This window comes from Chiloscyllium plagiosum, chromosome 34 (genome assembly GCF_004010195.1).
Source record: "Chiloscyllium plagiosum isolate BGI_BamShark_2017 chromosome 34, ASM401019v2, whole genome shotgun sequence".
Taxonomy (NCBI): domain Eukaryota; kingdom Metazoa; phylum Chordata; class Chondrichthyes; order Orectolobiformes; family Hemiscylliidae; genus Chiloscyllium; species Chiloscyllium plagiosum.
In genome coordinates, this window is record NC_057743.1 from 38,844,675 (window position 1) to 38,860,558 (window position 15,884).

Consider the following 15,884-nt stretch of genomic DNA (forward strand, 5'->3'; position numbering starts at 1 on the left):
TGGATTCACTTACTCAGTTCATGTTTCAAGAAATTACTAACTGGAAAATCATACCCAATCACTACTTACATTGAAATCACCAAGAGAAGAATTGAATCTGCCCCCAGTTTTTCAAAATAAATGTGGAAATTTAGGGAAAGGTGTTTGTGTTAAAAATCCAATAGGTTTATTCGGAAGCACTAGCTTTCGGAGCACTGCTCCTTCATTGTGTGACACAAACACCTGATGGAGCAGCGCTCTGAAAACTAGTGCTTCCAAATAAATTTGTTGGACAATCACCTGGTGTTGTGTGATTTTTAACTTTGTCCACCCCAGTCCAACACTGGCTCCTCCCTGTCATAGATAGGAGTGAGCTCTGAAGGGGAGTGGGGCTAACTGAAGGATTATCACTTGCTGCATTTCTGCATGCTGCCCGGGTGTACTGGGAAAGAGACTATTGTCCATTTCCTTGTGAAATGTGTCTTTATGGGAAGGTGATCACCCAGTGGCATTATCGTTGGACTGTTAGTCCACAGACCCAAGTAATGTTCTGGAGATGGGGGTCCGAATCCCATCGCTGCAGGTGGTGGAATTTGAATGCAAGAAAAATCTGGAATCAAGAATCCAATGATGACCATGAGTCTATCACCGATTTTTGGAAAAACTTGTCTGGTTCACTAATCCTCTTTAGGGAAGGAAACTGTCATCTTTACCTCATCTGGCCTACATGTGACTCCAGACCCACAGCAATATGATTGACTCTTAACTGCCCCCTGGGCAATTAGGGCAATAAATGCTGGCTAGATCAGTGATACCCACATCCCATGAATTAATAAAAATAATTAAAAAGAAGCTGCTCTTCAGAGAGATGGCAATGGTTTTGGTTATGGTTCATCCTGATTAGCGCCGTGATGCATGACCCTGTGTTCTAGGTCTTGATTGCAGGAACACACACCAAGACAAATTGTCCATATCCAGAGGCCCATCATTTCAATCAAAGATGTTCACTGGTCTGCCCAAAACCTGCTGGTCTTTCAGAGCAAGAGTTGTCAACACCTGTGTGTGGCTGATTTGTACATCCTAAGGTCCAGAACTATGAGCTGAGGGACACACCTAAGGTGTGAGATGACTGCCACAGAGCCTCAACAGGCTAAATCCACGAGCTTACATCAAGGGGGTGTAACTGCGTAAAATTCCACAGGCTAAAGACACCAGAGAATGCCTCGCATGAAATGTAAAGGCACATTGTAAAGAGACTTGTAATGAATTGCTCTTGGAATGAAGGAGTCGACATATTGAGAAAAGCTGAACAGATTAGGCTTTATCCATCTGAGTTTAGAAGATTTAGATGATCTCATTGAAACATGCAAAATTCAGAGGGGGCTTGACAGGACAGATTTTGAGAAGTTTCATCTCGTAGGGGCATCTCGAATGAAGAGATATAGTTACAGAAAAGGGGACATTCATTTAAAACAGAAAGCAAAGGGATCTCTTGTCCCAGAGGATATGAATGTCTGGAATTTTCCATCCCAGAGAGGTGTGGAGGCTAGACCACTGGAATTATTAAAAGAGGAGATAGATACATTTTCGAATTATCAGAGTTGATAGCAATGAGGAGCTAGCACAGTAGAGGAGTTGAGGTCAGGAACAAATGAGCCATGATCTTACTGAATGATGGATAGGCTTGATGGGTTGAATGGCCTACACCTGCTCCTATATCTTCTAGTGAAGTGCAATGAGGCATCTCATGTTCTGTGTTGAAAGCAATTGATTTGTATTGCACTTTATATAATGTCAAATTTGAACTTCCATTTCAAAAGCTGGAGATCTGAAATAAAAACAGAAAGTGATGGAGAAACTCAGCATGTCTGACACCATCTGTAGAGAGAGAAACAGTGTTTACATTTGGAGTTCAATATGACTTAACTAGACTCATAGAGTCATGAGACGTACAGCACAGAAACAGACCCGTCGATCCAACTTGTCTATGTGAACCAGATATCCTAACCTAATCTACTGTAGTCCCATTTGCCAGCACTTGGTCCATATTCCCCCTAAACCTTTCCTATTCATGTACCCATCCAAATGCCTTTTAAATGTTATAAATGTACCAGCCTCCATCAATTCCCCAGTAGCTCACTCCATACACACACCACCTTCAGAGTGAAAAAGTTGTCCCTTTTATATCTTTCCCTCTCACCTTAAACCTGTGCCCGCTAATTTTGTAATCCCCATATCATGGGGAAAAGACTCGAAACATTAACTCTGTTTCTCTCTCTTTGCAGATGCTGCCAGACCTGTTGAACTCTCCAGCACTTTATGTTATCTGTTACTTAATGGTCTTTTACAAGTTTCACAAACAAGGATCTTTTGTGGGACAGGGAAAATTAAGTTAGGTTTAGACGTTGTGGTGTTAGAAGTTGATAGAATTCTCCCTGTTACAGCTGCTTCCTGAAACATTCCAGCCAGCGGAATAAAGGGATTGCACATTTTGCTCTTTAATTCTGGAGTGTTGACCATAGATTGCATCCTTTTCAACGACTTGTTAGAACAAAACAGTTCTTGTGTTCCCATTTATGTTTCAAAACTGAATGCTACCAACTGCAGGTGTAGGTGGTGTCAAAACAGCAGCTCCTTGTAGAAGGGAGCATTTAACTGTGTAAATAAACCCCACAAATACAGGAGAGAGGCAGGAGGCAAATAGATGCTGGGGTTGGAACGAGACTGGGAGGCAGTAGCTGAGGGGCATAACTCAGTTCACCACTTGGGAAAAAGTCCATGTCCCAAAGGGTCCGTCTCCTCTTCACTTTATGGAAGCCTGAAATCCTGTCACAGTTGGAAGAGGAGGTGAATCTTCAGAGTGCAGGTTTATGGATCCTTAATTCACCCTTTGCACATGTTAGTGACTCCTCTTCATGCAAGGTGGGTCAATGTATAATCGAAATCGACCACACCTGTCTCAAGTAACACAATTTGCCCCCCTCCCTAGATCTACTTATAACGTTAACATTATAGACACCACACTGACAGCACCTTTCTTGGATGCACGGTAAAGATTCAGCACAGAGTCAGCTGTAGGATGGACCAGACTTGGGAAGAGATACATTTCCCGTTTTTTTCCTGATGGGAATAATTCATTCTGGTTTCCAAAGTGTTAACTTCCAAAACACTGCGTTGCCTAGCAATTAACTTTCTGTTAAATATTTTATCTTTTTCTTCGTTGAGCTATTCTGCTGGCTCCATATCAGATTCTAATTGAATTCCTCAGTAAGATGGAGGCAATCTCATTGTAACAAGGGGCAGTGAGCACACTTTGTAATGAAGCTGGTTCCAGTCCATTGAGAGTCCAGAACAATGCAAAGTTACAACAGTCTCTGCTCAGTCTCTGTCGCGCAGGTGCCTCCTGATGTTTGAGTTCAATCTGGGACTTCTGCAATCTGATGTGCTGAAAGTGAACGAGTTGAAACCATGTTTTAAACCACCTCCAGCCTCTTGTCCAGCTCCCTCCAGTCTCCACAAACCTCTTCACGTTCCAACTAGCATCCCATTCCTCAAAGACTCTCACCATCTAAATACAATTATGTTAAACTATCTTTTTGGATTTGTTATGACATACCTTGGGCGCAGAATGGGATTTGAACCTGGACCTCCTGCTTTACAAGGAGAAAGTGAGGACTGCAGACGCAGGAGATCAGAGTCAGGAGTGTGGTGCTGGAAAAGCACAGCAGGTCAGGCAGCATCCGAGGAGCAGGAGAATCAACATTTCGGGCATAGGTCCTTCATCAGGAATGCCTGAAACGTTGATTCTCCTACTCCTTGGATACTGCCTAACCTGCTGTGCTTTTCCAGCACCGCACTCTTGACCCTTCTGCTTTAGAGGCAGGGACATTACCACAAGAGGACTTATCTAGCAAACTAATCTAAATACATGGAAGGTTGCTGTTGTCCCACTCTATCATTAGAGACAGGGATGACCTGTGGCAATTTAACCTGAGGGTCACCATGCCTCAGGTAAATGGGGAGATCGAGGAGGGAGGACATTCTTGGTAACCTCAGCCAGTGTGGGAACAGAACCGATGTAGCACCTTCAGTGAAACAAAGCATCTCAAGATACCTCCATATAGTGTTAGAAAACGTGCCATGTTACCGAGCCACACCAGCAGACATTAGGTCAGGGAACCAAAATCTTCAAAGAGGAAGGCTTCTTATGCAGACAAGTGAAACAAAGAGGTAGAGAAGCCCAGGGAAGGCATGTCACAGCTCCAGCCCCACGTGGCCACATACACTGGAGTGGTTTTAACTTGAAATGCACAACAGTCTAGCCTTAGAGAAGTGCAGAAATCTCAGAGGGTTGTGGGACTGGAGGAAATCATAGAGATAGTGAGAGGTGAGGTCACGCAGGGATTTGAAAACAGACGAGAATATTAAAATCAAGATATTGCTTAGCTAGAAGCAGGGGTGTTGGGGGAAAGGAGCTTGCTGCAAGACAAGGTATAAACAAACACAGTTTTGGATGACCTCAAGTTTAGAATGAGTGGAATGAGAAAGACAACAGAGATAACTGTAACAAAGGTATCAGTCCTACAAACTGCTCATCACCAGTCACACAGCAAGATCTGAAAGATTACGCTGGGGGTTGGTTTTCAGGCAAAAACCCAATGGGTTTCCACACCCAAACAATGTACAGCAAATGGGCAAAGTTCCCTTTGATTGCTACGTAATGTACGAGGGAGAACTTCCTGAACAGAACAGATGCTGTTTTTCAGACCAGAGACATAAGTGTAGAATTAGACCATTCAGCCCATCAAGTCTGCCATTCAATGATCTGATCATCCTCCTCTCTATTTTCCTGCCTTTTCCCCATAATCCATGAATCCTTTATTGATTCAAAATCTGTCTATCTTAGCCTTGAATATACTTTATGACCCAGCATGAACAGCCCTCTGCAATAACACCTTCCACAGATTCACTGCCCTCCAACGGGGGGAGCTCCCGGTCTTGAATGGGTGATCACTTATTCTGAGCTTATGCACTCTGCTTTGAAACTCTCCCACGAGGGGAAATGACCTCGTCGTATCTACATCGTCAAGCCCCCTAAGAAACCTGTGTATTTCAATGTTATTCCTGTTTCAATGCAGCCTCCTTACTTCAGATCATAAAGGGTTCCCTGACAGAAGGAGGCCACTGGAGATGTGATGGGGAACAGCAAGCTAAGGGTAGGGGGCCGGTGAGGTACTGACCAGCCTCTGTAGAAGCTCCTGTGTATTGTTTACAGCAGCCTGACCTCTAGCTGAGGGTGGAGGGGGTCCCGATCCAAAAGGGGGAGGGGACCCTGTGCAGGTGGTAACTCAGTTTCCCCGGTGAGTGAGTGGAATCTCTCTGTCCAGTAATTTACTGAGGTGGAAAGGCAGTGTTTGATAAATAGAATTTGGATGTTTGTATATCCACAGTTTACTTATCAGCTATCAGCTGGCTGGGGAGCAGATTCACTCTTAACCTGAGGCTCCATTATGAAAAGCAGCTTTTAAAACCTCTCTTCCTTTGGGGACAGCAATTGACAGTGAAGATTGAAAAACCCAACTTGGGACTCCCACAGGTCTGATGCACAAGGGATCAAGTACTGTATGCAAACGTACATTCCAGACCCCCACATAAAGGTTAAACCCATGATGGTGCTCATTTATCGGCTGCAGAAATGAACAGAACTTTGCTTGATAAATCCAAAGTACGCAACCAGTTATAAGACAAAAAAAATCACAGGCTCCCAGAATTCAACTAGGTGAAAAAGAGCTAAATCAGATCACCCCACTGGGGAGAGGAGGCATTTAGTGGAATCTCCCTGAGCCAATTCCAAATCATGGGGTGAGGGATTGTTTGGAGTAGAAATTTCGTGTGCTGGACTGAGAATTTAAAAACTTAAGAACATTGTTGCTTTCACAAGGGACCTGCCTCCTCTCCACTTCCCATGAAGAAACTGCCCTTTCAAATTATGAACACCTTTCCGAGAGTTTTAACACTGTTACATGTCCGTCAGGCACAGGATTCCTGGCCTCTCGGGCTGCACATCAACTGACATGATGGGATAAGGTCCATGATCACTATATTCCTGGAGAGAGAAGAGAGTGAGTGAGTGAGTGAGTGTTTGGTGGCAGTGAATCCACTCAAATCATCTCAGATGTTTCTGGTCACAACCACAGCACAGACTGTGTGTACAGCTGATCCTCTCTACATGCACCACAGTGCAGGAAATGAATTCCATTCTGTGAGCAAGTTACTGCTGGAATCACACCAATGGGCAAAGTGGAGGGTAACCATCTTCACCCAGCTGACTCCTGTGAAGATGTGGAAAGATTGAAATCTCCAAGTGACAATAGGATTGAGTTGCTGAACCTCTTCAGTCAGGCGGCCCTGCTTTCACAGCTCCAGCTCCCTCACCAATGGACCACAGTTTGGACACCTATAGTCTCACTCATAGAGAGATTGGACCTCATTTGCACTTCAGTAAATTACTGGACAAAGAGATTCCACTCACCTAATTATCACCTGCACAGGGTCCCCTCCCCCTCGTGGATCAGGACCCCCTCCACCCTCAGCTAAAGGTCAGAGTGCTGTAAACAATACACAGGAGCTTCTACAAAGGCTGGTCAATACCTCACTTGCCTCCTGCCCTTCGTGTGCTGTTCCCCATTATATCTCCAGCTGAGAACCTGATGAAGACGCCAGGGCTCACATAAATGTAAATCTTTTGACAAAGCTGTTTTCAAAGAGGAGCTGAGAATAACATGAAGCCACGCTCTGACTCAGTAACTACTGAATCCCTGCAGATCAACACATCTCCTGTGGATGCCCTTCCATGTCCTTGTGTATTTATTGCCCGTCCCTTGCTCAGAAACAGTGTGACCTTTGTGGTTTCCTGCTCAGTTCTGAGCTGCTTGGTCAAAACCAAGGCAGGAGGACTTTGGCTGGATCTCATACATTGGGAGAAAGATGGGACTGGGAGCTCAGTACCAACCCAGACCAGTCTGGCTTTGTGCATGCTCATGTCTACAACATGTTGAGTGTGCATTGGTGTGGACTGCCTTGAGTAAGCACTGATGTGTTAATGTTCGGCAAGACAGAAAGGAAGGCAGAGCCTTGAGTAGAATGGGGGGGGTGGAGGTGGAAGCAGTGAATATTGGGAAGGATAGCCCTGAAGTTGTACTAGGAATTCCAGAAGTGGCTGTAGTGTAAATGGAAATAAGAAAGCAGTTGCTGAGTACTGTACCTGTCCATGGTCCACACCTTCCTGCACTGAACTGGTGCAGCTTAATAAGCAGGTCCAGATATTAAAAACACACACAAAATATTGCTCCTACTTCAGCTGCATTTAATATTCTAATGTTCTGAAAAAGACTTGCACGATAAACACAAGATATACAAACAACACTTCATTATTAAATGTTTACCCTGAAACCCTCAGTACTAAGCTTTGCTCCAATGTATCTTCAGAACGTACAAGGCAGTGAAGACAGTCATTTTTATGCACTGGAGATGAAACATTCAAATTAAAAAATGTAAATAATCCCAACTTTATTTTATTCATTTCTAATTAACATACAGCCAAGTTCAATGGACCTCCGTATTATTCATTAAAAGAAATGCATGTCCTCTAAAGTCACTCTCTTCGGAAAGATGGCGGAGAGAATATAAACAAGCAGCTGTTTGCTATTCTCCACATTACAGAGGTTTCTGTGGAACAGCTATCAGCCCACATTCTCTCTGAAAGGTGTACAAAAATCTGCCATTCTCCTCAACGGGTTAAGTCCGACAACTTGACTTGAAGGACAAATAGTGTCCTGTGATATTTAAAAGAAGCTAAAAGCAATTTGAGCTCTGACAAGCTAAAGGACATCTAGCGAGAAAACAAAAAAAAATCGTTTTCCTGCCTATTACAGTTTTCTTATTTATTTGCTGGTTCCATCCAGCATAGCAAAGCCTACAGAGCAACAGAGCATTTATTAATTCATGAAGCACTAATTAGTTCTTTGTTTAATTTTGTGTAAAAACAGACTGACCAGAATGATAACGACGTGCATTGTACCTTCCCAGTCCCAAACCATTGCTGCTTTCTAACAACCTGGGACTCTGCTTGTGACTAATGCGATGAACTGAATTCCCCTCTCAGTTCCACTTCATTAAGTCAAAAGTGACATGAAGTCTGGTAAGAACTCCGAGACCTAATCGTATCAAAGAATGTCAAGTAACTTCCTGCGGGGGGAAATCAGCTGAAGTTTAATGTCAAACCAGTGCAAAAAGTGCGCAGCAAATTCGTTCCCGAGATCTGGAACGTGCAGTAATTCCCTGGCACCTGGGAACGCGAATTTGGTGGTCAGCTTTGGGTTTTTTTCGTGAATAAAACCCTTCAATTCTCCGCCAGTCCAGGGCCGTTACCTTTCTGGTCAGCACTCTGATCAAATTTCGGAATGAGAGCGGACACAGGGTACTGACAGGTGCTTCAAGTACCACACAGTTTTGCACAGGGAGCACCTCAGGACACAGGATTCCCTTGCATTCCCCACTCTGTGCTATGGCAATGACGGAAGGGGCTTTTTTTTGGGGGGGGGGGGGGAGGGAGTATATTATTGCACTGAATTAGATGAGAGTGGTTTCAAAAATAAGCCACATCCTTCAAAAGTCTTTTCTCTGAAGGTAGCCAGGATGGAGCCGAACCTGGAGAGAGAAATTGCGGCTCCCATCCCAGGTGAAAGACAACGTGCTGAATTCTTCCATGCTTCCTTCACCCAGCATGCACGGTCCGAAAGCTGTAAGTTCAAACCTACTTGCACCGTCCCTTTACCAAAAGACCCAACTGGGCAACAGTCCCGAGCTCACCTACTCCTCTCAGTGAGAATGTCTCCAAAAATCTCTCCCCAAGGGGGAGAGGGGGTGAAACAAAAAATAGAATATTAGCCGTAAAAAGAAAGACATCCAGCCCTCTTTCCTTATTCATGCAGCAACAAATTGTCAAGCAGGATCATTAAGAACTGATAATTAAACATTAGAAACAATGGGCATATTACCAGAAGCAATGATTGAGTAAGTTTCCCTCTGTTCTGCTCTGTCAAGTGATATGTGTTCCTCTCGGTGGAAACTTTTCAAATGTGAAGTAGGATGAAAAATTGAACATTTATTAAATACCGCCGATTATGCATATTTTGACAGAACACTAGCCAGCCCTTTTCCAATCTAAATCAGTGCCCATTCTCACTCACACCGAGAGATGACATCAGTGGATCAGGACAGCTGCCTCTGGAAATTGTCTCCCCCCTCCTGCCCCCCCAACTATTTTTTTTTGTCCTCTTTTGAAACTGCAGCCCATGCTGGAGTTTGAGAATGGCCGCTGATGTGTAACAAGTGACAGCACCATGGAAACCAGCGTTTTCCCGAAAAAATATGCTTTTTTTCCTTTTGAGGAGCTGTCACAGCGCCATAGCACGCCCCGCCATCCAACCATGACAAAACCCATTTTCTGGCTCGCGTTTGATTGATTAAAAAACTTATAAGTAAAACCATGTTAAAAGACAAGAAAGTGACATTGAGAAAGAAAAGCCGGGGCAGCCCTTAACCAGACAGTTTCCTTGGAAATGCCAGGGGATAGGATCGGTGAAAAGCAACAGAATAATCCTCTGCTGAGGGAAAAGGTCAACCCAGCCATGAAACTTCACAACAATAGTGATTAAGATGATGATAAAGTGGAGAGAGATAGGGAGGAAGTCAGTCGTCCCGTAAACTTCAAAGTTTATTGTGTTTCACGCAGAACCGAGTCTCTACTTCATTCACAAATCAATGTAGAAACGGAACGATATCTTTTTTTAAATGTGAGCTCTGAATTAATCTCACTGCTCTTGCATGTCTCATCACATTTCATATTTGGGATACTCTCTATTTTTTTTCTGGTTCTATATCACATTGTTTCTTAAAGCAAACTTGTCAAAAGCATTAGCCTCCAGGAAGAGCTCGCAGTTGCCCACAGGAGCATAACCAAACCTCCTGTACAATGAAAAAGCTGAAAGAACTGCAGATGCTGGAAATCGGAAACAAACCCGTCCTCCGTTCTGAGGAAGGGTCACTGGAGCCGAAACGTTAGCTCTGATTTCTCTCTTCACAGATGCTGCCAGACCTGCCGAGCTTTTCCAGCAACTTCTGTTTTTGCCTCCAAAATGCTTTGGGATGGCCGGTGATGCAAGGCGCTACCTCAATACAAGTTATTATTTTCCTTTATTCACTCCATGTATCAACAGCAATTTTGTAACATTACGGCAAGCTCTTAATTGTTCGAAGGAAGGGTAGTCGGACCCGGAAAGTTCACTCTGATTTCTCTCCTCACAGATCCTGTCACACCTGCTGAGCTTTTCCAACAATTTCAGTTTTTGCTTTTTAATTGTAAGCAAACTCTCCGCTACATTGACACATGGGACCTGGCGTAGCCACACATACCAGAATAAAATCAATGCGGCTCTAAGTCCTCCTGCTCTGGGTGTGTATACTGGGACTGTATTCCACAAAAGCTTTGCACACTTATATCAGATGTACACATGCAACTTGTACTCATAGACACATCAGATGTACACATGCAACTTGTACTCATAGACACAAACCTGAAAATACCAGAACTCCTCATCGCTGTCTTTCATGTCCAACTGCAACTGAAACCAGCTTGGAATACAATAAGGATACTGAGGACGGGTCACTCGACGTTAGCTCTGATTTCTCTCCACAGATGCTGCCAGACCTGCTGAGCAATTCCTGTTTTTGTTTCTGATTTACACCATCCACGGTTTTCACTAGAATGTGAGAATGTTGATCACTGCTCTGTGATGTACCTTGATATGGTTTCCTGTCTCTGGAAACTGAATACTCCTCACAAATATGTGGTACGTTAACTACAGTTAACATTAAAACAGAGTGTGGAGATGCAGGTGTTGGACTGGGGTGGACAAGGTCAGAAGTCACATGACACCAGGTTATAGTCCAACAGGTTTATTTGCAATCACAAGCGTTCAGGGCAGTTGTGATTTCAAATAAACCTGTTGCACTATAACCTGGTGAAAACACCAAAATGCTGGAAATCACAGCGGGCCAGGCAGGATCCATGGGGAGACAGCGAGGTAACGTTTCCAAACGAGATTACTCTTTATCAGAGCTCTAACCTGTGAAACGTGAGTTCTGACTCATTAGACAGATACAGATTAGGGACCCTGAGCTGAAGGGGGATGTACCAACTGGTTGGCTGAGGTGGTGGACGACGGGCTGGAGGGAGTTGTGGGCTCACAGCTACTCTCAGAGATAGGGAGGGGAAATACTATGAGGGGTTTAAACATGAGGTTGGCCCTGTTCAATCGGAGGCGTAGGAGGACGGAGGGTCAATGTTGGTTAGCCAGGACAACCACAGGGGAGTGGGAGAGTGAGGGAATGCAGGTGGAGGAGAGGGGTTTGACTAGAATTCTCAATGAGTTGAAGCTCTGAGGATGGAGCACTGAAGTCTGGCCAGGGAATGGATCAGCATCTCAGCAACAGGGAGGGGTAGGCACAAGGATGACTGGGCAGTGAGACAGGACCCACAGTGGAACGGGTGTGCGGCAGGAGCTCGACTCAGGCTCGACGGGACACTGAGAAACACTCTGCGTCAATCTCAAACTCATTCTACAAGCTCTGGGGAAGGAAACGCCGTACAAATACCTTAGGGTAATACAACAAGTTATATCAAAATCTTAGCTCAAACTGAAGGCCAAGAATTTTGTTTTAATGCCATAATGCAGTCTGAGGGCGGGGCCAGTCTGGTCATAACCTGAATAGCCACAGAAAAGCCGCCCAATTCAGTGAAAGTTGATAAATTAAGAGCACAGAACATTATATACAAGTCCATCAGCGGCCTGACAGCGAAAGTCCCTTTGAGTGTCTGTGAATCTCAGTGCTGGTTATTTGATCAGGGATCTGCATTGGGAGGTCCATTGACCACTGGACTATTCGTGACAGTTCAATGCGTTTTGGATTGGGGAATGAAGCTTAGTGAGTCGTTTCGTATTTGGTTCCATGTAGGAGTCGATCAGCGGATTGCAATATGCAGTTCAGCAGAACTACTGCTCTTCTCTATAGCAAGGGTAATCCTAAATACCGAGCAGTGTTGGCACACAGGTAATTAAACAATGCTCAGCGTCGCCTGGAGACCTGTGCAGTCTGAAAACATGACAAAACAGGGTCATCAGTTAGCGGCCGAGGGAAGGACTAGAACAATATTTTAGGGTGTGTGTGAATGGTAGCCGCCTTTACTTCAGCGTGCTTTAATGAAGAACTTGTGGATTGAGTAATGGGTTGTGCAAGGAACCACTGCCGGAGCATTACCGACTCAGACTTAGGGCACTGTTTGTAGACCACACCAGTAACTCAGTGCCGATCCATTAATATCCAACTGCATTTTGAAATCTTAGAAATTAAAATAAAGTTATAATGCTAAGTAAGTCAGACATTACCCTTTATAAAAAATGAATACATATATACTAGATTGTAAATGTTATTGGGAAAAATACAACCCAATGGCACAGACCTTCAAAAATGTCAGTACCTAAATGACAAAAATCTGCTTCTTGACAGCGACTCATTTATATTTTAGCTCTGTTCCATTATCCTAACGAATTCATCATCAGCAGATGCAATATTAACAGCAGAAAATCAACTCATTAGATCCAGTGGGATTTAATCAACATTGCAATCATGTATGCGGTTCCTGGAGAGTTTGATTTTTTTTCTTGCTTTTTTTTCAGTCCTTTTCACATAATTGCTCCATCTTAGATCTTAATAAATTATTCCAGCTTTAGATTGCCGACTTTCTCCACAAAGCACTATCTTTCGCTAAAATATTTACAATAAACATCATTATGTCACGGGCACATATTTTGAAAATGGCCTTTGGCTGCCCTGGAAGTGATAATTGGGTGAGAATTAACCGTCGGTGTACCAGCCAGCGATAACGCAACATGACAACGTTCACATGTTAAACTTTGTACAGAGGATTGCTTCTAATGCCGAGAGTGAAACATGCCCCCCCCCCAAAAAAAAAAAGGCGCACAAGCAATCGCTTGGAGTACATTCTTGACCTAATATTTCCCATCCACATTTCTGACAGCTAATGAGGGATCTTACATGTACACTGGCAAGTTCAGACTTTTGAATGGAAACTCATTGGCTTCAAACTTCAGCGTCAGATGCTGGAATTGTATTGTTCACTGCTTCTGCCTGAACTGCTACACTGCATGATGCAGTCACTTGACTGAACAATGCAGGGAGAGGGATGAACATTTAACGAATAACACCATCGATGTGGGAATGTCTGCTGAAAACTGGGGTGAGGGGGCAACATATGTTTTAAATAAATAAAATAAAACTAACTGTGTAAAGGCCACTTGCTTCTCCGAATTCAAAAATCTACCTTCATTATTTGCGTTACAACTTTATTTATTTATATGTCGGCCAGCAATATTAGCTTTGTTCAACTCCACCAGCATCCCGTTGCTGAAACTGTGTTTACGGATTATACATGTGTGTTGGAAACTGTTTAGGGAGAGAGGTGGGATGTTATCAGAGATTTTAATTCAGTGTGGAGAGTGAATGGATGACCTTGAGAGTTTGTAATGGCAAACGTTTTCTTTTTATTGGAGATTGGGTTTGTGCTTTAGCTGGGGCCTGTGGTCAGCTACATGACCATGAGCCATCTGCCTTCAAAACCCCATTAACAAACTCCTTGGAAATGTTATTAGAGTAACTTCTGGACCCCCGCCCTGTCTAATAACTCTGCTACCTGTTTACAGCAAATTTCCTTCTAGGAATACAGTATTCCCTAATCCTGTAAACTCAGTGTCATTGTCAGCTCCATTCCTTGTGTGGAGTTACACCCTCATTGTTTTTATAAAGTGAATTGAGCACGAGTCAGACTTTTGCTCAGCATTGCAGCCACGCTGAGATTCAGTCTGAGCTCTGAGAGATGGCACATCGCTTCATCTTGGAGTCGCAGTGTGTTTGATAGCAACCAGGACCAAATCCTTACATGGCTACAATGTCAGGGGAGAGAGTGGTATAGCAGCAAACTCACTGGACCTGGAGGCCTAAGATAACAACCATGGCAGCTGCTGCATTTTGAATTTAATTTATCAATCTGAAATTGAAAGTGAGCCTCAGTCATGGTGACCATTGTCAATTGTTGTAAAACCCATCCAATTCACTGATACCCCTTTAGAGCAGGAAATCTGCCACCTTTACCCAGTCTGGACTCCAAACCTGCAGCAATGTGGTTAACAATGACCAAACAAGTCACTCAGTTCAAGGGTAACAAATGCTGACCTCGCGACATCCATGTCCCACAAATGATTAAATCCTACAGTTTGAAATCACAGTCACATCAGCAGTAAATTGAAACACATATAGGATTTCTCAATTGTCCCAATCAAAATTATTAAACTCCTGAGATCAAACTGGACAAATTCAGTGTAGCTGAGAATACTCACTATGGTTGATTAATGTCATCACAAAAGTGCAAATTTTATAATTTGGTGTTGACTAAATTTCACAGAAACTAGCAGGTTTTTTTTTGTTTTATATGCTTCAAATCAGAATTGTGTGGTTCCATATCCTGTTAGTGTGTCAACAGGTGGATTCACATCCTGTTCTGGAGTCACATGTGTAATCTCCAAGCTGGCATTAAACCTCAGTGTACCAGTACCATTTTTACTTTTGTCTTATTCTTTTTTCTTTCAGGGAGGGTATTGGAAGAGCCAAGTGCTCCACATGGAGTTTAGGAGAGGAGATACCACTTCACTCCACTGTTCATGGGCCACCTACTGACCAATGACTTGTGGAGAACTCTGCCATTGGTCACAGATTGAAATTTTCCCTCTGGTGATGTTTTGCCTTCTAAGTCATCATGAATATTCATGAGGTATACACTGCCATGTTAAAGCACCAGTCAGTGCTCCTCAGAATAAAATAGCAGATGCCACATTGGTGTAAATATGGAAGTTTGTTCTCTGTGTAGAAATATAAATTTGTGGTGAAGATGCAGAGTTCTGATGAACAGCCACTATAACTAAAACATTAACACTGCTTTCTTCCCACAGGTGCTGACAGACCTGCTGAGTTTTTCTGCTTTTGTTATCAACTTGCAGAGTCTGGTTCACAAAAAAAAATGTACACTCGAGCCTCTCAAAGGCTTTGGAAAATTTCTGAACATTGTTAATCTCCATTTATAATTTACACTGTGTAGGTCGTTGATAATGCGAAATGTATCTCAAAGTGAGTGTTGCAATCAAGACTCTTAAATATGGCAACACTTACATTAGAGGCCACTTCCCATTGCAGCATTGTGCAGTTGGCATTGTCCTGTGGTGAAAAGTGTTTTGCTTTGCTGCAAGCTGCCAGACATGCTCCACACTGACAGGATTAAACTCTGAATGTGTTCTACAACAGTTTGATGTGTTCAGAAATTGGGCATAGCCCTTTAATCACTCATTCTAACAATGCTTTTCTCTTTCTTTAGGTCAGCTCTGACCTTGTCAGTATGAGTTAAACTTCCTGCTGCTTCGTCCACATAAAGCTTTTGACAGCTTTACAGGCTCTCACCCCAAACTCTCTGTAATCCTGTGTCTACAGCATTAATGCTAAATCCTCCCTTAGTAAACCAGTTTTGGGCTTTTTTCTTCCCTTCTGTTTAATGGATTATCAGGTTGTCGGACCTGTTTCAGCCCCTGAAATACACATTAATCCTAACCCAACTTTATAGGAAAGATGTGGATGCTTTGGAGAGGGTTCAGAGGAGGTTTACCAGGATGCTGCCTGGACTGGAGGGCTTATCTTATGAAGAGAGGTTGACTGAGCTC

General features: G+C 43.4%; 1 protein-coding gene across 9 annotated transcripts in view; it reads right to left on the reverse strand.

Moving 5' to 3' along the window:
• casz1 (castor zinc finger 1) overlaps window positions 1-15,884 on the reverse strand; it is a 385,070-nt gene that overhangs the window by 238,612 nt on the left and 130,574 nt on the right. The gene's annotated exons all lie outside the window — the stretch shown is intronic.